Source organism: Talpa occidentalis, unplaced genomic scaffold (genome assembly GCF_014898055.3).
Source record: "Talpa occidentalis isolate TD23 unplaced genomic scaffold, MPIMG_talOcc4v2.1 talOcc4.4, whole genome shotgun sequence".
In the NCBI taxonomy this organism is placed as follows: Eukaryota; Metazoa; Chordata; class Mammalia; order Eulipotyphla; family Talpidae; genus Talpa; species Talpa occidentalis.
Window position 1 is genome coordinate 138515554 of NW_023604295.1, and position 24503 is coordinate 138540056.

General features: G+C 38.9%; 1 protein-coding gene across 1 annotated transcript in view; it reads right to left on the minus strand.

Annotated features, from left to right (window-relative positions):
- Positions 1-24503, minus strand: part of ASB5 (ankyrin repeat and SOCS box containing 5) — a 57709-nt gene that overhangs the window by 6724 nt on the left and 26482 nt on the right. The window lies entirely within an intron of this gene.

The window sequence follows — 24503 nt, forward strand, 5'->3', positions numbered from 1 at the left end:
GTTTTTTGCAATTTTAGCAAGGGGAGCAGCGGGAATCCCCATATGCCCCATCCACCCTTTTGATCCGCTTGCTCTCTGCACCCCCAGAATGCCCTGATCCTGAAGTAGAGGACTGTGAAACAAGATCAAGGAGGATAAGTAGCTGAGCCCCAAGTCCTAAAACGTGAAACAGTCCAGGAAGGCCCTACAAAGGGGGCATGATAGGCTATAAGAGACAGACTGTCATTGATGTTTGAGATGGTGCCAAAAATGCCAACGACTTATCCACAGGTCACTGATATTCTGCATGCCAGGATTGGTGGATGGTGGCACAGAAACCCCCCAGCCCCTCCTGTGCTCTGGTGAAAAAAACACTGACCAGCTGTAAAAGACACATCAGAAGTAGAGGAACTGACGCGCTAAGTTCCAACCCTGAGCTGTCATCTCTGTTTTGCCCTTTGGCTTTTGCAGGATGACTTCAGTGCAGGGGACGTATGAGCTGCTTCCTGGGACAGTGACAACACCTGACTTTAACTATGACGATATAGCAATAGCATATTCGTGGGGATGTGGGGCTAGGAGAACCACACTGAAGACTCAGCATTTTGCTAATGTCACAAAGTTAGCATAGATTATATTTATGTTAAAACTGGTAAAGAGTAGCCTTTCAGAATGTAAACTGTCTTGAAACATGCATGGATTCATTCATGCGGAGACTCAGCTGAATGGCGCTGAATGTTGCCATGGTGTCTTCTAAGCATTAGAGCTTTGAGAAATGTGTTCTCAGAATCCTCCTGGCTCTCCAGATTTCATTTCCGACATCTGCAGTCTGTGCTTTTTCCACAACACTATTTTCTGTTCTTCCTTTAATCTCAAATACATTAAGTTTCATTTTTGGGGGAAAAAGTCAATTTTCCTATCATTTTGAAAATTCTGGCATCTGTAGGAAGAAATTGGTTTGTGCCATTAGAGCTTACTTTCAAACAGCGGGATTGTGTCCCCATCACATGGGTGTCTCTGGGTCAGAGAGACCCAACTGTGAACAGACAATACAACCAGCCTCCTCCAACAGAGAGAAAGCAGAGCTGAGTACATTTGAATTACTATTTTTCAAAGATAGATGGTGAATAAAATATATTCCTAGGATGGATTGTTTTATTATGATGTCTTTTTCTCCTTCAAAAGATATTGAAACTCGGGGCCACCCTGCTGGTGCAAGGGGTTAAGTCACAGCACTATGAAGCTATGAGCAGACTCTGCAGCATTAGTTCAATTCCTGGCCAGGGAGATGCCCCACATGGTGCAGCAGACCTGTCTTGTTTCACCCACTGCTCCTCTCAGCAGTGTATTCAGTAGACTTGTCTGTTCTGCTCCCCCAATCTGTCTCTGGTGAATCCTCTCACCACATCAAACCCTCACACCTCTGGCCTACACCCCAGTTCTTGTATGCATAAATAAAAAAAAAGTTAAAAAAAAGACATTGAAACTATAGCTTCCATCAGCTGAAAACCCTCAAACTTCTTTAAAAGGGGACCATCATAGACAGTGCATAGAGGTTGAGAACCAGTGTTTAAAGAAGCAAGTGCTACTGGAAGTCTCTGGAGAGACAGTGGTGGTATTGAGAAAAACTAATTTTTTAGTGATAACATGTTTGCTTAAATAAAAATACAGATCCTTAGGCAGTTCTCACCATATGTGAGGTCCTATACTAATGGTTGCATTTAAGTTTAGTTGTTTTGATCCTCACAATGATCTTTTGAGGTATGGACTACTCTTTTCTAGCAAGAGACCGAGACTCAGAAAGATTAATTAACATTCCTGTGGTAACTTAGCCAAAAAGATCAGTAAATTCAAACCCCAGACTCAACTTCAGAGAAAATATTTTAAGCTGTGCAATCTTGTCTCTCAACACACACACATACACACACACACAGAGTATTCTAAGCATTTTTGTAAATGGTAATGCAATACATTTCTGTGGGGAGCTACTTTTGCTGCTATCAGTTATGCCATTCACATGTTTTCTTTTCTAATACACTTCCAAAATAACCCCCTCTAATCTGAACAGTGGTGTATTTCATTTTTTTCTTAGCAACAACTATAGGCAATTGCTGTGACGGGGTAGACTTCCCGTGATGGGCACTGAGTGATAGTGTAGGGAAGTTGTGAAATGCAATAACTCAAGTCAGAGAAACTAAATTTACAGGTGAGTCTCAAAATCATCATTAACTTGGTGGCATAAAAATGAAAAGTTATTTTTCTCATATTTAGTTCTGTTTCTTAGCTATTCCTAGAACTGTAATTGTGCCCAGTCCTTATTAATCATCTCTTACAATTTTCTAAGCCTATTTCATTCACTCAGATTCCCCCTTACCAGATTTTTTTTTGCACTTTGATTTCCAGGGAAAATGGCAATGAAAAGGAATCTTATCAAGTATTTATAAGGATTTAAAAAATACCTGCCAGAATTTGCCCTGGAGATGGTACAATCGCCACCTAGTTTCTTCATTGTGTTTACCTCTACTCCTAGAACAAGGGTAATTGACTTACAAAATTGTGAGCTGACTTCCACTGTTGCTCCACCCTCATTTTTCCTAGCTAAGCTAGTTAAGGTAGCATCTTAAGCCACCTGGGCAAGTTATTCAGTCATACTGGGTCTCCAGGTATACAAAAGGTATATATGTTATTGTTAAGCTTCTCCATGGCTTCCTCACTTAAAAAATAAAATTATGAACAATTTAAGCTCAAAGAAAACTAAATTGTATCTCCCACTTGCCTTCTCTCTCTATATGTCCCTCTCTGTATGTATCTTTCTATGTGAATATATAAAAGATGCACATATATATGATAAATACATAATATGTATACATATGAGAAAGATATAGGTAAGGAAATTTCTATAACATATATTAAACTTTCCAGCTAGCATTATTTCTTGCTAATTCCAAAAAAATTAGTAAGCTAGACTTCAAATTCTTTAAATGTTCAACTGAACAAGAGCTATGGTTAGTAGTTCTTGTGTATCTGGTTTTTTTTTTTTTAATGCAACACTTATTATTTTTAAAAGCAGAATCGAAATAATACACATCAATTAATATTTGTTGGCAGGACAAGACTTGGTAGCACGAAAGTATTGCCATAAAATTGGAGTATTATGTTTTCACTAAAAAAAATGCAAAAGTCACATCATAAATATTGTTTGGGGAGGCGACCATATTTTGAATTCCAGCTTTTAAGATAAAATTTAATGCTTTGAAAAATCACACACATCCGCTTGTTTTATCATGAAACAACTTGATTGTGGAGTGAAATGCTGGAGGACTTCAGAACATATATCAATTTTCATTGTGAATATTTAAATAAGGAAATGATGACAGTAACTATCCAAACAGATTGCATATGTGAAACCACTAAATTCAGTTTAATCAGCACAGCAGCAGTAAATTAATTGACTTTAAGTAATCAATGCTTAAATATATGCTTGAATATAAATAATCATTTATAATATTTATAATGATCAGATTCTCCCCCCGAATAATGCCTTAATACATTTCATTATCCTTAATTTATCTCTAAAACATGTATGCTGATTATGTGACGCCTGTTCATTATCACTGTTCTGTCACTGTCACTGAATAACATGGCATTTAAACAGAGGTTGGGATTGCAAAAATGTCTAGAGAGATGGCCTCTTGGATTCATTTTGGATGCATTTATTGTATATTATGAAGACCTTTGCAGGGCAGTAGAGCTAACCCTATTTGCAGCTAAGTATATTCCTGTTTTGCATATTAATGTGGCCATCAAAATGATTGCATTAGTCTTCTGAACAATTTCAGAATGACTTGCTGGTGTTCGAAGCAAGAAAAAATGAGAAAAGGGAGATGAATCATTTAGAAAACAGGCCACGCATGGGCCAGAATATAGAAATGTAAATATTCAAATTTACCACCCCATAGCCCATCCCCCAGATTTCTCCCCAGACTGTCACATAGCTTTCTGTCCTCACTGTCATTTTCTTTATCACCAAGTCTTCTTCCATCATGGTGGGGAGAAAAAAGCTGAAGTCAGATTCCATGCATGTGCATTTGCCATTGTTTCTATTAACATGACCTCCACTGGCATAAAAGCTATCTGCAGGAAAGATAGCTATCACAGCTATCTGCAGGAAAGCGTGGGTGGGTGGTCAAAGAAATAACCACTGAAAACACACAATGTTGGATGAGGGATTCCTTGGCCCATCAGTCAGGGGAGAGGCTTTATAAAAGTGTACCTTCCTCGGTTTTGCTTGGAGGAGCTCAGCTCCCTTCACCTGCCTGGGATCGCTGCTGGGCCATTATGACTTAAAGAAGGAAGAAGCAGTAGGAGGAAGAGGAAGGAATAGAGACTAGGAGGAAATAAGAAATGAGATGGGGTCTAGAGCCCAGAAGCTCATAGAGAAAAAATGGCTGAGGGGCCAGGCAGGCTGCATTTTCATCCCGACATCATGCAGTCATCTAACCTCTGAGATTCTCGTTCCTCATTAAAATGGGAAAAAGCACTGGATTGAGGGAGGTTTAGAAATGAGTGTGCAAAGTACCCACTATATAAATGCATAACCTATAATACCTGGTATTCTTTGCTAAACACAATGGATAAATAAGGGAGACTTTAATATGAATCTTAGGCAACAATGTTTTACCTCCCAAAGGAGACTTAAGAAATAATAACAAGCATCTATTGACAAGTGTTTTTCAGTCTATGAGCTTAACTAAATAATAAAATAATCGAATGCTTTATAAATGTATTTAAACCAATAATGAACAACTGCTCCTACATTCCTCTAAGTAAGCAATAAGAAATAAAAATATATTACTCTGTTGAAGGAGTCATACTTCAGACTAGTCAATGAAGATATTTTTGTTTGTTTTGAATTCTGCTTACTTAACTCCCAAGCAACTCTGCCTCATTTGCTCCCTTGTAGCTCCTTAGGAGGATTTCTGTAATTAATCTGGTAACATGTGAGAAGCAAAAGATACTATATCATATTCCAGTTTCTGTTTTGACTTAAGTCCTCATCCCTCTCCACAAATTTCTATTCAAATATGTTCAGGATTAAACATCTTATATCTCACAATGGATATGATTTCTATTAGAAAGATTTATGTCTTCCAAGACTAAAAAATCTAAATCTCTCCATATAGAACAACTCCTGTAATCTTACAGTCTTTTTAGACTTTAAATGGATTTCTGAGTTTTAAAAATCAGTGTTCAATTGAACTCTTTAGGATAAATTATTCATTATGGAAATTGTTTTACAAAATATCTGCAGTTCACCATGCTAATCAAACGCCTACTGTTTCGGTCTCTGCAGCTACACAGGAGGTAACTCTGACTATATTTAGAAACAGCCCTGGTTCCCAGACATCCTGGTTTATGATTTACAGGGAAAGTCTGCCCTGTTCCGCAAACATTGCATTGCTAGAGTAAAAACATTCACCTTCTTAGATGCATGCAGTTTTATAAGGTTCTATAGCGTACCTAAATCACCATCTCCCCAAGGGGCTTCAAGCCAGCCACTGCTGAGGTAAATCCGACTCATTTCTTTTTTCTATCAGCATAAAAAAAAAATCCCTCGTCATTGGCTAGTTATATTCGGCCATTTTAAGGAGCTCTAAGCTCCTTGTAATGTGATCTTTCACCTCTCAAAGAAAAACAACTTAAGAAAATCTGATTTGTTTTCAGAACTGTCTTTTCTTATTGACCACTCTCATCTATCTGAGAAATTGCTGCTGTTCACTTATTTTTTCTCCTGATGTCATGGGTCCTGCCATGAGATAAAAGCATTAACAATAAAGGTCTCTGCCTTGGCTCTGATGACACCATTTTAATTTTGGTGTCTTTTCCTGCCCTTAGTCCGTGGACACAAGAGGGAGAGAGACTCATAGCAAACTCACTTAGAGGTGCTTTCTGAGTTTGGGTCACACCACTTTCCCTAGTCTCTCAAAATGGGAGAGGCTCAGCACTTTTCTCAAATGGAATTACAAGAAAGGGTGAGAACAAGGGGCATCTTCCAACATGAATCAGAGTGTAAACTACTGGCAGAGCTCTCTCAGCTACCAAAGACGCCAACAGTGAAGTGGGTTTGCCATAAAACTTAAGCTCACAGCCCCTAGCTTGTACGGACACTTTCTAATTTCATATTATTTTTCTTAAAAGAAGGTTCCAGGGGCCTCCCTGGTGGCGCAAGGGGTTAACACGCAACCTATGAAGCTGTCCATAGCTTCTACAGCGCGAGTTCGATCCCTGCCAGCCATGGAGCAATCCACATGGTGCAGCAGACCTCTCCTGACTCGCCCGCTTCTCCCCTCAGCAGTGTATTTCAGTCAGTCTGCCTGTTCTGCTCCCCACTCTGTCTCTGGTGAATCCTCTCACCTCCCACACCTCTGGCCTGTACCCCAGTTCTTGTATGCATAAAATAAATAAATCTTTAAAAAAAAGAAGCAGTGCTGCTTTGGGGAGTGATTACTCAGTCATCCCAGTTAGCCATTCTTGATCATTGGTGTTGTGGACAGAACACGGAGGACAAGGTCAGACAGACCTTAATTCAAATCCCCAGCACAGATACTTACTATGTGACTTTGAAAGTTATTTAACCTCTTGAACCTCAGTTTTTTTCCGCCAGGAAGCAGAGGATAATTCTATCTACATCATAGTGTTGTTGAGTGTCAAACTCTTAGCAAACAAATTGAAATATGCCAATATAATCCAAATTTCATTTTAAACAGTGACTTTCAGACATCTGCCCCATGAGCTTTAACTACACGTTCTAGCCAGGAGGCAGAATAACTTTGATTCTTGGTTCTTTGGTTATTGCTCTTCCTCCTTGGCTTTACAGCACCTTATAAAAACCCAACAGCAGAGGACGCATGAAATCAGCTTCTCTGAAAAGGTAAGTTCCTGGGGTGGTGGGATGACAGAACAGGGGGCCAACTGGTAGGATGAGAGAGGAAAGCGAAAAGGAGAGAAAGAAGAGGTGGGACTTGAGAGGGGAAGAGCACAAGGGATGGAAAGAGGAAGAGGGAGAGAGAAGAGACAGGTTTTCAGGCCACTCCTAAGAAGCGGCAGGACGTGGTTCTGCCATGACCACTACGCTGAGGGTCGTGGTGTGATGGAATCTGGATTGGTATTTCATTTTGGCCGCCTGAACCAACCAAGATAGACAAAGTGATTTGCCTCGTTATAATCAGTAAAGTGACAAAAGCAGGAAGCAAACTCAGTTTTTTCCAATGATCAATGAAATTTCAATCCCAGAATTTACAGTGTAGCTGGTAGGCTGTTAATCCATGGGTTTAAGTAAATATTATGTGATTAATTAAACTAATTGACTCTTTTAAAAGTTACTTCCTAAAATGAAAGGAACTGTAGAATTCTGTTTTCTACTTTTTTGTATATTTGAAATAATAGCAGCTTCCAGTAATACAGCAATGTTAGCTCTATGGTTTTATCTGACTATAAAAGTGGCAGGTGACATTAAGACAATAAATTGTGAAACACAAAAAGTGATAATGCATTTTCATAATGCTACATTTTATTATATTTAAAGTATATCCTTCCCAACTTTCTCCTAAATACACATCTTGAAATCAAGATGTTACCTCTTATTCATATTGCTTTTAAACTTTTTATTTAAAAATATCGTATGGTCATTGTCCCATTGTTCTTTCTTTAAAATCAAAACATGGAGCATCTCTCTTTTCTGGTATTTTCAGTATGGTTAAACTATGTCAAAAAAGATTGTATGAATCTGTTTTTACACAAAATTAGATTTGCAGAAGAATTCTATGGATTATTTCGACCTCCTGGGGAGCAGTGCTGCACTGCTCCCCAGTATGTGATATTCCCCCAGAATTAACTTAGTTTTTGTCACATGATCTTACTCTGTTAAACTACTCAGACCTGTAGTCACATACTTATTTACATATTTTAGTCCTCGTTTTAAAAAATGACAGAAGACTGTCTATTCCTGCAGTAATTGCCTGCATTCTTCCTGGACTTTAAGAAGCATGAGGTTCCTCATGAGTCTAATTATATTGCTTCCAGACATCTGCTCAGTGATTGGGACTTAGTAATTGCTCAATAAACACTGCTGACTTGCTCAGTTATCTTCAGAGTCAACCACATTTTATCCACGCTGACTTGCTCTTAATTTTTATTGATCATTGTATTAGGAAAAAATAATGAAAAGGAAATATACTTCAGGACAGGGGGGAGCAGGCAGGTTGCTCTCTCAATATTTAAAGAAATGGTGGTATTTTAACGTATTTTAAAATAGGTTTTGTATGTTTCTAACATTTACAGTAAATTAAAAATAATACTTTTCACACTCCCAACTATTATATGGGTAAGAAAACATCATGGAAAGTAGAAACTCACTTTCATCTCTGATTCTGCATTCCCAACATTTAACTCTGCCACCAACCATTCTGGTGGTCTATTGCATTATCTTACTCATTTATAAAAAGATTTCCTCAGGTAGTTCTTATTTGGTACTGTACTCATTCTACTTTACACCTTTTCTATTTTTTTATTAAATTAAAATGAATAACTTGAAGAAGTGTCAGTGCACTTTAAGAAAATTGTTCATTTTCTCCAAAATCATGCTCTTATTTTTTGATCCAATTTAAATGAGTCAAAAGTTCCCTATTTAATTGCTCCCAACCAGCTTTATTTCTTGCTTAATATCATCTTTCCTTGTTTCCATACCAACATAGAAACACCTGCTGAACACAAATGTATACAACCCAGAGACCAATTACCCTCATGTTTAATATACGATCATAAAAGTGATCCCGCAGAGGCATTTTCCAACACTAAGAGTGCAAATACACTGATGCTATATATTTACAATCCACATTCTGGAAAGCACCCACAGTTTAACGTTAGCATTTGCAAAAACAGGTCAAAATCGTTTATTTCAGGCTACCAAGAAAGATGGCAAGGGCTGTCTACTAACCTTGACTGGTCAGAATAGCCCAGCTAGCTTTTCGTTTAGAAGAACATTCTTCTACACTCACTAGCCTTCTTTTGGTGAGGATCTGCTTAATGCAGTTCCCTTCAACAGCAATATCTGCGGGCATAACGTGGTTGATGTTTCTGTCTGCAACACCCAGCTGTCCTAAGAGCCCTAGCCAGGAGCAATATCAGCAACTGGATTTCTACCACCTTTCCCCTTCCCTTCAGACCTTCACAAAGATTGCAGTGTGCTGACTGGCGATGGCCTCGATATTGAACTCTATTCAGAAACACTGGGAGCGAGGCTGGTCGGAGCCAGTGGGGGATGGGCCAGAAATGCAGTAGCCTTTTCTATTTTTAGAATCGTGCTGGCCAGCAGTCGGAAGTATTTAACTATTTGCATGATCCAGAAAGGATAAAAAAAATGGGTGAAACTGTTTTTACTACTGGGAAACAGAACAGAAATGCTTATCTTTAAGGTAGGAAAGCCTATTTGAATTATCTACAAATAGATCCATTGTAAAATTGCTCCTGCTCCTTGATAAAAACAGAATGTTGCAGCCAGAAACTCAGCAGTGATGAGAACCTGACGAGTTAGGCTTTTTCCTTCATCCTCAGTATTAGTGTATGTGCATTAAACCTTTTCCTCTTGCAAGGATGGAAGTTGAGAATTAATTTCAGTACAGAATCACCATCCTGTTATTGATGCAGGCACGGCTCACTATTGGGGTTTTTCTAGCCGTGTCTCCTATAGCAAACGACTTCAACAGTTCATTTAAATCCAGCTAACTTTTTACCCTAAAAGGCAGAGGAAAGAGTGTCTGGAGAGAGAGGAGGAAAAACCAAACGTGTGCCTGGAATTTCTTGTTGGCATGCGGAGCTAAGGGAGGTAAGCCACCCCGGGGTTAGTCAACAGCAGCACCAACAGGACTGCAGGGCTTAGCTGGGCTGGTGATCCAGTTACATGGTGTTAACATACGGACCTGGAGATCTGTCTTGAAAGATGGCTACACATTCTCCTAGTTTCTATCTTTATTTTTTTAATCACTATTTTTTAGTCTCTATTTTTGGTTGGTATAGACAGTATAAAACTATTGGGGCATTGTTTTGTAGAACAAGCTGGGTAAGAGAAAAAATATTTCACAGGTACAGTTACTTTCTGTACATTACCCTGTTCACACTGCCAGCCGTACTGCATTGCCAGTGGGTACCTCAAAGTCAGCACTGATGAGGGCCTCCCTGGTGGTGCAGGGGTTAAGTCTCAGCATTATGAAGCGCTCAGCAGCCACTGCAGCATGAGGTTGATCCCTGGCCAGGGAGCTGACCCACAGGGCACAGCAGACCTCCCCTGTTTTGCCCTCTGCTCCCCTCAGCAGTGTATTTCAGTCTATTTGCCTGTTCTGCTCCCCACTCTGTCTCTGGTGAATTCCCTCTCCACTCCCCCTCCACATCTGGCCTATACCCCAGTACTTGTATATATAAATAAATAAAATGAATCTTTTAAAAAAAAGTCAGCGGTGATGAATACCAACAATATCACCTCCTTGTCTTGTATTAAATTCTAATCCTACAAACTGCAAACTACACAAAGCATAATAAACCTCTTTGCTTTTCTCTAAAATGAAGTATGTGGATAAGAACTCATTTCTGGTTCTAGCAGCCTCTGTTTCAGAGTCTGTGGCCAACATTCACTGGCCAGGTGGTACTTGAGCTTCAGGCATATTCTGTTACCAAACGGAGGAAGGACAGGCAGTCCCAATAAAATTGGAGCTGGGAGCCAGCTCAGCTGAGGCACTTGGTAAGGGGGGGAGGGTCACATTTCTAGGTGACTTTAGAAAAGGCCAAGTTTGGTCTGTGAAAGGCCTATCAGTCCAGTTGCTCACATGAGCCGGTTGCCATTAACCCCTGGCTTCTGTCCCCAGTTTGTTCCCGTAGCGTGAGCCACACAAGCCACAGAGTAAAGGTCACGGTTAACTTTTGCTTTTAAAAGAAATTTCAATTTTAGGCTTCTTTAATTTTCAGCTTGTCCCTTTCCTTTTGTTAGTGGAAAATAAGCATAAGATGCTCTGCTACAAGCATGGGGACAGATTTGTTCTTAAAGCAATCTTGGACTTTTTTTTTTTTTAAAGATTTATTTATTTATTTATACAAGCACTGGGTACAGTCAGAAGCGCGGGAGGGTGAGAGGATTCACCAGAGGCAGAGCAGGGAACAGAACAGACAGACTGACGAAATACACTGCTGAGGGGAACAGTGGGCGCGGCAGGAGAGGTCTGTCGCGCCATGTGGGACCCTTGCCCTGCGGCCAGGGATCGAACCAGCGCTGCAGAGGCTGCTGGGCAGCTTCGCAGGCCAGCACTCAACCGCTGCACCACCAGGGGAGGCCCAATTTTGGACATCTTATATCAGAATTGTCTGCTTCTGTGACTGACTCCTCTGTAGTTGAGCGCCCTGAGTGTGGAGTCTGAGTACAGATACCTACAACTTCAAAGGTCAACCACAGCGCCAGTTAAAGAACAGACATTCAGAAACAGTTAAAGAGTAATTTGCATGTGGAAGTCCCATGATACTTCAAAACAGCATTCTATGGCCCTTGGGGGGAGGGGTGACAAACACATTTCCAGTATAATGGGGTGGAGGGAAGCCGTTGCATTTGACCACAACCACATACTCAGTAACTGAGTCATGTGTGGCTGCAGAATACATGTAATAGAACACACAAATAATCAGAAGGACTAAGGAGATAGTAATTACTTCTTTAAAACATTTCAAATGCATCAAGAGCAAAAGTAAGTTTTAAAAGTTACTCTGTGGAAGTGAAATGTTGTTATGGTTAATTTACTAGAGAAAGTAATAAAGCTGAATCGATCGAGTAGGCTTGTCTGTATAATTTCATATCAAAGAATGCACAATCAATGACTGTTTGGGACAGAATCACTTGAATGCTGGGTAGCTATGATTATGTAAACAAGAATGCATTGTGAAATCTCTAGAGAGATAGAAGACTCCAGCATCTTCCTTAGTATAAATATGAAAATGGATTGGATAAGTGGCAGGGAATCATTGCGTCCTGTGAGAAGGCAGAAGTATTAAAGAGAACCAATATCAGATAAATCACTAAGGGAAAAATATAAAAATAATGTTCTACAGAAGATGATGGACTCAACTCATATATCTCAGAAAAGCATCTGAAACAGAATGGAGATGGTATACTATTCCTACCCAGGGAGACAAAAACATACTTTAAACCTTGTAGGAAGGATACAGATCACGAGACAGGGGGATTCCATTCCCAAGAGTAGTTGTAATCCCAACACTAGTGTGTCTGAAAACACAGGCATCTCTGTTTGGTCTGGTCACCAATTCAAGGTAAGAAAATGATACAACTTTCAAAGGAGGACACTTGAAATGATCAAAGAGATGGAGGAAAGAAATCCTAGTACTTTTAGATACTTCAACATGGAAAGTTGAAATCTAGAGGATTCCAGTAGAAATCTACATAATCATGCAAGGCAAAATTAGAAGCAAATAAACTTTTTCAAGAAACTCTGGGGGAAATAAAGGTAGATCGCCTGATCGTTTATAAACTAAATTTGGGACACAAATCTAAACTTCTTTTTTAATTCACACAAATGGTTCCAAACTTAAGAAGTTCCTGCTTCCAAGAAGTGGTATTTAGGTCAACTTGTGAATGAGTAATCCACAGAGATTTTTTGAGGGGCATATTCCTAAGTACAGGGTCTTAGATCATGAACTATTGTTCCTCCGTGAGATGAAATCTGACGTGGATTCAAGTTCATATTTTTGACCACTTATTACTAAGGAAAACGTAGACACATGATTCATCACCAGCTTCAGCAGTTACCAACTCAGGACTGTCTGGCTTCACCTATAATCCACCCCACTCCCCACACATTCCTAAGAATATTTAGAAGCAAACCTCATGCTATCATTTCAGCCAAAAATATTTAGTATCTATCTCTAAAAAAGGAGGGCTCTTTATAGTCATAACTACAATATCATTACTACAAAAAACAGCAATTTCATAATATCATAAACACAGATTGGCAATTTATATTTTCTAAGGAGTAGTTCGGCTCATAATCTACCTTCTACAGGGATACCTAAATTGATATAAATTTGAAATCCTTTATCTTGGGACAAAGTCTATAATATCTACATTTTCTAAATATCCTTTTAAAAATGTAAGTTTCTCATCCTTAAAAAATATTTCGTTTTCCTATATTGCCAAGGACTCACAAAGAATGAGATAAAATCTTTGCCTTAATCACAAAATCATCACAATAGTATATTAAATTCTCTTTTATCTGTTAGTGCCAAATGTCCACCCTTGAAAAATAGTTTTGGAGTCCTGGTTTCGGACTTCTGTACAAGACCACACATACTTGCAATTCTTATGAGTCATTTCTCGATGCTATTCTCACTCTATTTTTTTTTTGTTCTATTTTATTAAACATGAGCACCTAAATCTGTTGGCTTCGTGATGGTTCGTGAGGACTGAAGGTCTCTGAGGGCAATCCTGACACAGGAGTATCTTGGGGAAGACAGAGGGATTGTTATTTAGCAGTTAACCTTTGTGTCAAGGGTCATTCACTTCTAATAAAAAGGTTGACATCTGTGGCTTCCTCCTTGAGATAGAGTTGAGTGGTTAGGAAAGGCCTCTAGGCTATAAGGTTCTGAAAATCAGAAGCAGAAAAAATATGATTGGGATCGTTACAAAGTCACAATATATCAGCAGTGCCTAAACACTGTGCTGGAAGTTATTTTATTTGCTTGAGTTGTGGATGGCTTTGAAAATAAATGTTATATAAAAAGGTCTTTCTGATTTTGCCAGCCATCTTTGGATTGATTTAAAAAGCAAGGATAATATAAAATCTACTAAATAAGGTTTAAAATAATATCATATGCTTCTAAAAATATATTTTTACAGTAGCACCTGAAATAAAATGGTAAGGGGCTGCTCTTTTAAGGAAAATTTACCTGTATCTTCCTGGTTCAGGAAACTTTATCACAAGGAAGAGTACGTCTCCTTTAAGTGTTCATAAGGTGCTTTCCATCATACTCAAAATTTTGTTAATCTTGAGAGATAAAATCTCAAATTATTTTGTATAGCATTATAAAATAAAAGATGTTGCTGAATGGAATATTTTTAAATACACTGAATAACATAAATGATTATTTATAAGATGCAAATAGGGCCTCCCTGGTGGCGCAGCGGTTGAGCACTGGGTTGCGAAGCTGCCCGCAGCCTCTGCGGGGCCAGTTCCATCCCCGGCTGCTCCCCGGCCACCGGAGGAGGGTCCCACATGGCGCGCAGACCTCTTCTGCCGCCCGCTGCTCCCCTCAGCAGTATACTTCGGTCCTTCTGCCTGCTCTGCTCCCCGCTCTGGCTCTGGTGAATTCTCTCACCCTCCCGTGCTTCTGACTGTACCCAGTGCTTGTATAAATAAATAAAATAAGTAAATAAATAAATGCATAAATCTTAAAAAAAAAAGTTTAAAAAAAAAAGATGCAAATAATGCCCACATGAAGAAGGAAAATAATAAAATACATCTTAATTCAAAATACCTAAATGATTATACCAACAGACATCATCATAAACTCTAACTAGGGCCTCCCTGTTGGCCTAGGGGTTAAGTCTCAGCACTTTCACCACCACAGCCCACCAAGGCAAAGCGGCCTGAGTTCGATCCCCCACCAGGGAGCTACCCACATGGCACAGGAGACCTCTTCTGTCTTGCTGCTCCCCTCAGCAGTGTATTTCAGTAGATCTGTCTGTTCTGCTCCCCACTATCTTTGGTGAATCCTCTCATTCCCCACATCTCTGGCCTACATGCCAGTTCTTTTATATAAAAATAAATAAATAAAATCTTTAAAAAAATACATGAACTCTAACTAATAAAGCATAGTCACAGTTGTGTAATGAATGAACAAGGAGGCCAAATGTCATTCACTCATTCATTCACCTTCATTCAGTATTTCTTAGATAGCCACCAAGCGTTATGTCCTAGGGATGTAAAGAATGTACAGTCTCTGCTCACTTGAATATTAAACCTTAGAGAAGCATTTTAAAACTGTATAAACCTTGATCACAGTCTATGCAACCTTTATGAATCTGGGAATCAAAGTTGTTAAAGTCCTGACAGATTCAGGAGTTCCCATCACTGATCTGATGTGGTGGCCCCATACCTGCTTGAAATGCCATAAAATAACTGATTTACATATACCTAAATTAAATAAATTGTAAGAGGTCAGCAAATTCTCAGTACAGAGGATATGATGTTATCACAGAAATTTCCATTACTAAGATTTTTATGAAGTTCAAAAAATTTTGTTGAAATTAAGGAAAACATATTTTTTTTTTTGCTCTGGTGGCTATTATTCTTAACATGGTATCCTAGAAAGCATTTGGCTAACCTGCAAATTGAGATTAATGGAAAGATAGCAAAATGAAAGATATTTTGTGAAGGAAAAAATAAACAAAGAAAACTTAATCAAACATATCAATTATGTTTTTGAAAACAAGGCTGAGAATTTCTCCAGATTTCTGCCACACATAGAAGAAAATATATAGTCCATTTTTTAGAAATTCTATTTCTCAACCACAATACATAAAATAATAATCTTAAGCTCACATTGATGTGACAGCTTTTTATAAATTTCATGTGCATCAGCAATTTATTTACATTTGATTTAATGAATCTCAGGAAAGCCACTTTCTAATAGAGCTACCCATTCAGTACAGTGTGCTGATTAGAAACCTCAACTCTACAACCAAATCTCCAAACCTGGGCTTTTATCCCAGTTAGCCAAATACTAGATTTACTATCTTGAGAAAATTAATTCATGGTGCCCCAATTTCCTTATCTGGAAAAGTGGGATAAAAATTCTACATCACAGGATTTCTGGGGAATTAAATGAATTAGTATATAAATTAGAATCGAGGACAGCTAGTCCTCAAAATTTGTTTTTCTGACATTATTCTTATAAGTATGTACTGTAGACATAACTGTAACGTTCCTGCTTCCCTTATTAAGCTTGTCTTCCAATCTAGGAGTGAAGTTAAAAAAATAATTTAAATACACAAATCTCAAGCACTTCCGTTACTGGTAAACCCCAAAAATATTCTTGGGTCCTAGTTGCTTAGTGACAATGGTGTATATAAAACAGTTGTTGGTTTCTTGGCATCTGGGATATAACTTTGTCACTTAGTAAACAAAACAAAGCAAAGCAAACAACCAAACAATATCAAACCAACCCAAGCAACCCAAGAGAATAAAGCAAAAAAAAAACAAAACAAAACAAAACAAAAAAACCCCCCACAAATCAGAAGGACATACTTAGAAATGCATGGGTGTCTCTGTCATGAGGGCGTCTACTGGCTGCAGAGAGAGACACGCTGACTGATGGAATACGTACGTAACAGAGCAGCCATTTTCACATAAAAGTTGAAAAAATTAGAAATTTTTTTTAAGGGATGATTTTTATTTTCATTTATTTTATTTATTTTTATTTTTTACATCATTTTTCAACAATATTTGCTTACCCCCAACCTCTCAGGTGGAGTCCCCATAGAGTTTCCTTCCCCAATGCACCCCGTGCACCATCACCATCACCTCAGTCCCCTGTGCGCCTCCCTCCCTCCCTCTGATCCCTCCCCTCCCCTCCCCTATCCCCCTCCCTGCAGGATGTCTCTGATTTATAATCGTCTGTTTTAGCTTTGTTGTGCTTTGTACTGTTATCATTTTTTTACACTCATGTCTTATTTGGTTCCCCTCTATTCCTGCTATAAGTGAAACCATCCGACATTTTTCTTTTTCCTTCTGGCTTATTTCACTGAGCATAATTCCTTAAAGGATGATTTTCAAAAAAGCTTTCTTTATGCATAGAAGAACTGGGGTGTAGGCCAGAGATGCAGGGGATGAGAGGATTCACCAGAGACAGAGTAGGGAGCAGAGCAGGCAGGTCTACTGACATACACTGCTGAGGGGAGCAGAGGGGGAGACCGGAGAGGTCTGCCATGTGGGTCAACTCCTTGGCTGGGGATCAAACTCAGGCCGCAGAGGTGATAGTGCTGAGACTTAACCTCCAGGTTATCAAAGAGGCCTACAATTTTTTTTTTTAAGGGGAGAAGTAATTCTTAAGTAATTGGGAACAGCAATAATGTAGAACAAGAAAGTCTCTCAAAGGCTCTTATCAACACCTTGGTTGTAGAAGTTTTGTCAGTGGTTGGAGCCAGATTACTGGACTATCCTCAGATGTAGGTCTGTTGGGCCGAACTGAATTCAAGCCAAATTGAATTTTACCTAAAGTTTTTTTTCCCCCTAGGTAAATAACAGCTTCACAAAGAAATGATGGCAGTTCTCAAACGTTCAGTTATGTAGTATACAGTCTTACACTGACAGTTTCTTCATAAATTTGTCATGACCTCAGAGTTTTCATGTGTTGACGTGGAAATGTGCATACTACAACCCATTACTTCACTGTGTCCATTTTTCCTCCTGAATTTCATTTCCACTATCATTATCTCTCTTGAGTCAGAGGCCTAGACCAGCTACTGTATATTACTGCACTGTAATAATTACTAGCTGTTCTCCCCACATCGATTCTGGCCAACATCCAATTCATTCTTAATAAGTGATATGGCTGGGATTGTCTTCAAAATAAGCCCGAGATAACTTTTACTGTTTTGTGTGCTTCTGCAGAAGTAAGATTGTATTTCCTAATAGGATATTATCTTTCAGCTCAATTTATGGGGCGGGATGTAATTTAAAATAGGAAATCTTATCATAATAGATTTCCTAGAAAGCTGATTTCTCATGCCGGATTTGGCTTGCTGACATTTTACTTAAGGTTTTGCAGTTTATATTCATGAGTGAAATTGGAGTATAATTTTCTTTACTTGTACTGACCTTTTTGAGTTTTGGTAATGTATCAGTTAAGATTCAATCACTCTGAATGTCACAGAATGAAAAAAAATTCATACCAGTGATACTTTCTACAATTGTGGGTTAAGAAGTCTCTGCTAGGTTGCTGTCTTTGCATGAAGATGAAGCCACAGCTGTTGCGCTGACAGTCGATAGAGAACTGAAGGTGAAGTGGGGAACAGCAAAAATATGGGGGACCTCCAGGAACACCTGAGATCATGGGTCTTGAGCTTCATATCTCAATTAGATCTACCTATTTTAATTTCTTCTCCATGTATACATACTTAACAGAGTTAATCTGCTTAATTTCTCAATTGCTAAGAGAATTTTATTAAAATGTTCTCTTTCCTTGTAGTTACGTCATGTTTAAAATTTATGTTTTGAAGCAATTTTATTGGGTGAGTAGTTAGAATTGTAGTTTTATTGGGTGAGTAGTTAGAATTATCCACACACACACGTATATTTATATATGTGTGTATATATATATATATCTATATATATATATATAAAGAGAGAGAGAGAGAGATTCTTGCCTACAGTCTTACCTCATTAATATAACAGTACTTTCAGTTGGGTTCCCCTTGGATACATCTTCCTTGATCTTTTTATTTTCAACTTCTCCAAATCCCTCTGTTCTAAATGGTTCATTTCTAAAAATACATTGCTGGATATTTCAAACTCTCCACCTGAAATTGTTCTCTTTAAACTAGAGAACTCAATTTATAGTTATTTAAATTATGGATATATTTTGATATTTACCTTATTAGTTTTGTGTTTTGTATTTTTCTATCTTCTTGATACTTCTTCTCTGTCTTTAATTCTTTGATTTGATTAATTTTATAATAAATTTCCTCCTTCTCTCAAAGTTAATAATGTATTAATTTTTAACACTGTTTATACCCTAAGTTTTATTCACACTCAAATGTTAAGGGGTAAAATTATAGCTGTAATCTTGTCTGCAGAAGTAACATCTTTTGAGCATAAGTTTGGAGCAACACATGCCTTGTAGCCAAAAACACAAATTCATTGTTGTCTGGGCAACCCACGGAAACCACATTTGCACCTACAGTTACTTCTCTTTATAGCACAAAATACAAAAATGCTACCTATTAATTGTCAATTATCACTCTAAACTATTAACTATAATTTAAATCTGGAACAGCTCTGCAGAAACAAGACCTCACATGCAGTGCAGAGAGGAAGTCTTCATCTAAAATGATCATCTTGGGGCCTCCTTGGTGGTGCAAGGGGTTAAGACACAACCTATGAAGCATGCCACAGCCACTGCAGCATGAGTTTGATCCATGGCTAGGGAGCTACCCACATGTCACAGCAGACCTCTCCTGACTTGCCCGCTGCACCCCTCAGCAGTGTATTTCAGTCAGTCTGCCTGTTCTGTTCCCCACTCTGTCTCTAGTGAATCCTCTCATCCCCCACAACTCTGGCCTGTACCCCAGCTCTTGTATGTATAAATAAAAAAAACTTTAAAAAAATAAAATGATCATCCTTTTGATCCATCTCAGTTTTAGCCTACTGTCAAATGAAAGCAGCCACACTGAGCAGTCATCCCAGTTAAAATGATGCAGGCGCCTCTCAATCACTACCTATTTTAAATTTTTCCAGGAAGTAAAATTGCCAGCAATGTGACCTTGGGTGATCCTTGACATAAATAGGTGAAAATCTGCCTACAAGCCCCCAGGAACTGTGCTAAAATAATCATCATTATGTGCTATTTGATGCTTCAGAGCCAGATATTCTGGGCACTTCAGCTGAGTGCATTCTCCGTGCTCTGCAAGAGAGCAGGTGGGTCACGGGCATGAGACACTCACAAAAAGCAACTTGACTTCTTTGTACTAAAAGCCTCTCTGGTATAAAAGTGCCTCATCAACAGTCGGAATAACATGAAAGAATCATAGAGTTTCTGAGTTCAAAGTGGACATAGGTATTCTCTGCCTCAGGGACGTGCACATGGCTTCAGAGAACCCCGCGGGGCCCACAGAGCTACCTGGGCCCACACCTGAAAAGCCTGGTCTCTGTCTCCCAACTGGGCAGCTTCTGCTCCACCAGCTTCACAGACAGAGCTTCCCCATCATCACCAAAATAAGAGGTGGATGGCTTTTAAAAGCCAAAGAAGATTCAAACCCCACTGATCTTGCCTAACCCCTTCATTTTGTAGGTAAAGAAGCTGAGATGGAAAGTGGGCAGGTGGAGTCCTCAGTCACCCAGGCCGCTCAGCAAAGCCAGACAAGAGGAGATTGCTTCCTCCTTGTGCCCTTTGCGTGGATAAGATCGCTACTCAACACAGACAGCAGACGCATCTAACCCAGAGCGAATACAGTGTGGGAGGGACAAACAAATCTAGCAACCAAAGCAGCCACATCATACAGTTCTGGGAATAAGTTTAAAGTTGCATATGTTTGGGCCTCCCCTGGTGGCGCAGCGGTTGAGTGCTGGGCTGCGAAGCTGCCCGCAGCCTCTGCAGCGCCGGTTCGATCCCGGCCACTGGGGAGGGTCCCACATGGCGCGCAGACCTCTCCTGCTGAGCCCCCTGCTCCCCTCAGCAGTGTATTTCATCAGTCTGCCTGTTCTGTCCCCTGCTCTGGCTCTGGTGAATTCTCTCACCCTCCCAAGCTTCTGACTGTACCCAGTGCTTGTATAAATAAATAAATAAATCTTAAAAAAAAATAAATTGTATATGTTTAGAACAGCTTATAACAAAGAATGAGGTGTCTACTATTCATCCAAAATTACACTTTTTCATTCTCTGGGCCCTCTGTATTCATGCATGACGCTCTGTTTCTACCCACTGCCAGTTAGAGATTTAACAGAGCCACAATCCATACAAGGAATGAAATCAGCCACCTGTGTTCTCTGGTTTGAGCACAGCAGCTGTTGGGAAGAGAATCTGAAAGGCACCACGGACAAGGACTCAGTGTAAGAACCATTTTATACCTAATCCTTCTCCTCCCCAGAGTTCTAGCCACAAATAGTTTTATCACCACTGCTGATGGGCTCGTGGTAAACTTACGGGCTGGCAATAGCTTGGGTGTTTTAAGTTGATATTTTCATGAAAATTGCAGAGATCTGCTGGCATTGGTTTCCACCATGTTGCTGATATTTGCAGAAATATGTCTTAAGAGCAGAGAACATAGAAGTCAGGAGCCCTGGGGTGCTGACCTCAATGCCAACCCGGTAAGCCAAGGCACCTCACGTAGTCTTTGGGGACCTGCTCCTGGTGACCTGAATTCAGTCTGTCCTTGTCCTCTTGTCCTCAAACAGAGGCCTTTCCATACTCCAGGGGGCTCCTGCTCTCTTTTCCTTATTTTTTTTTTTTTAACCTTAGTAGCCCAAGAAAGTTCCTGGCACTGAAGCAGATCATTTATTTCATCGTATGCCTCTGGTTACCTCTGTGCAAGGAAACCAACTGTGTGACAGGCAAAAGCAAGATTGATTATTGCTTGATTTACTTCTTATTTCTTGGTTGATGTCATTCCTACTATTTTGCAAAATAAAAGAGATTCTAGAGAAAATCTGAGCTATAAGAGTAACATACAGATAACTTAAATGGCAAAGAACTGAAGTCCTGATGTATTGTTTTCAGCATGTGCTATGAAGCGGTTTTGTCAAAGGAGTCTTATCCTTCCTTGTAACACATCCTAACACTTGACAATTTCTGATCTGCCTTAGAGGAAAAAAAAAGCTGTCTCCTGTCAGTTATTATTCTGGTGTTTGTGGTGATTTCTGTTTGCTATACATACTTTGAAGTACCATACTAAGCATTCAATTTTAAATGAACAAGAGAAAACCATTTAATGGTGTTTGAAGATTGGCTCAGGAAGTTCTAAATACTAATAAAAAATGCATTCATTTAAGATGAGACATCAGATGTAGACAAGCAGCATTTCCTTATCAAAAGGCAAGCAATCTTTGAGTTAACATAAGATGAAGAAGATATTTGAAGATTTTTACAGCCATCAATTGATTCCAGCGAAAAAGAAACCTGAAAATGCCTTGTTTTCTTTGGAGGGAGAGCTGATGGCAAGTGATGTGATTAAAAGGAATCAGGGAAAAGGAACAATTAGTTTGATTAAGAAGAAGGACTGGAGGACATGGATTATAGATTTATTTTCTGGTTTAGTATTGCTTTTCTGTCTTAATTCTTCTTTGATAATTAGCTCCCAGGTTCTATCCATTAACATTTATTCAGTATATATGGATGCAGAACACTGAGTGAGACAAGATTATAATAGGCAATGTCCAGATTGAAAGTAGTAATAAAACCCATTTACTTAAGTTGACTGCCCTTGTTTTCTCTCTTCCTTACTTTCTTTTTCCTTAATTTTTCCTTCTGTGAATATTTATTAAGTACCTGCTACACACTAGACATCCTTCCCAGCTCCGAAGGTGAAATGAATCCCTGTCTTCACAAGGCTTACAAGTTGCTGATGATCTGACTTACAGTAGAGTCAGGGTTGAATTTGTTGAGGATATCATGTGCATGTAGAGAAAAAAGCACAGAAGTTTTGAGTAATCCCGTGTCTACCTAGGATGGTTACAGACTCGGGGAGCTGGACTACAACCCAATATGATTAGAAATAGCCCTGCAAAAAAGATGTTGCTTGTTTCCTAATATGGATCAAAGAGAAGACATCCCACAAATGGTCAGACTGAGTGATGTCAGAAGCAACTCTGAAGAACAAGCTCCTGTTTGGACTTTCCTGGAAGTAGACCAAAAGGCATGAACAAGTTCTTCTGTATTTTTAAACTCTATTTAGTTTCTGTTTCTTTCTTTGCCAAAGAGGTCTAATACCATCTAGCACCCTTATGAGGATGTAAAGTGGCGGTATATATGGATTTGGGGACAGTACAATAAAAAAAATGACATTATTGTTAGAAATGTTATATATTCATGTCAAGTCAAAGCCTAGAAATAAAATATGTGACAGCGACTCATGGAATACGCTTATTAAATCAATTAGAGAGAATTTGAGAAACAAAGGGTTTGTTTTATGTTGAAGAAGATGTTTATTTTTCCTTTATCTCATCTTCCCCTTCAACCACATTAACCACATAATAGTACTAGAAAGGCAATGCATAGATATTCCTCAGTTTAAAAAATGCAGTTTATGAAAAACTTATATTTATAAAATACAGTTTTTTTCCCAAAGGGTCTCTTTTAAGTATTAAGTACATGATAAGACAAAAATTTAGTAATTTACTAAAAACTGTTTTTTAAGCACAATTGGATGCACATTATGGTATATATGTGTGTATATGGTACATATGTGTATATGTATTTTGCCAAGTTTTAAATATAGCCTAAAAAGCACCTATTTTAGCTATTTAGGATTTAGCTATTTTGACAAATTACATGCCAGTTAGAATATAAAAATTCTGATATTACAGCATGGAACTGGATCTCTGTCGTTTCTTAAAACAAATGGCCAGTATTGTATCGTCTGTATGATTCTGTAAGAGTCAGACAGGCTAGAGAGAGCTGCGTCCAGAAGCATCCAGGGCTCATTACATACTGCTGTCTAGTCAGAAAAGCTGCGCTCCAGAATTTGATGTTGCTGCAAGACATTCCGTTTTAAGAAAGGTCTCCACCCATCATTGCACTCCTGCCAAACTTTCAGTAATAAAACCTCATTTCTGACCTGAGGTTGATTCACACCTAGTCTTGTGAATCATTAAGGGAAACTGGCCCCTCAGATCTTGCAACTAACAGCCTTAGTATTCCTATCAGTTGGATCCTCACTTGTTTCCCAATGCTAATATTTACAGCCAATGGTCTCATCCTGAAGAGAGAGGACCAAATCATTATTTGTGATCTATAATTTTTTGAATAGGGGCTTAGTCACCCTCACGCAATACCTGGTAAAGGAACAAGTGTTCCTGAAAGGTCTCATCCTGAAGAGAGAGGACCAAATCATTATTTGTGATCTATTATTTTTTGAATAGAGGCTTAGTCACCCTCACACAATACCTGGTAGAGGAATAAGCGTTCCTGGAAGCTCTTGGAGGAATAGCTTGCTAGTCTGTGCTTAGAACTCCAGATAATATAAATAGGCATCCATTGATTTTGAGGTCTTGTGATGATTCAGTAAATAATTCTACATCCTTATTTCCAGATGATATACTTATTTTAAAAATGTTTTTTTTTAATCTCCTTCCTCATGTGGAAAAAAAGAAAAGTTTTTCTGCAAGAAATGTCCAGTGAAAAATGACATTTTGCTTTCTTCCTGGAGAGCCCAGCTGGCAGAAAGGAGAAGAGAAAATAAAGGAAAAAAGCCAAATCCTTGAACTAGTTGGCTCAGCTCCTCACGGTTACTGATTTTCCTTACTGTTTTTTTTTTTTTTAAAGATTTATTATTTTTATTTATTTATTTATACAAGCACTGGGTACAGAAGCGCGGGAGGGTGAGAGAATTCACCAGAGCCAGAGTGGAGAGCAGAGCAGGCCTCTCCTTTCAGTCGCGTGGGGTTAAGAAGAGAAAATAAAATAAAAGGGCAAGAGGCTTTGAAGAAGGACAGTTTGGTGGAAAATGTTAGTATCATGCTGAAGGTTAAGATGTTTCGATG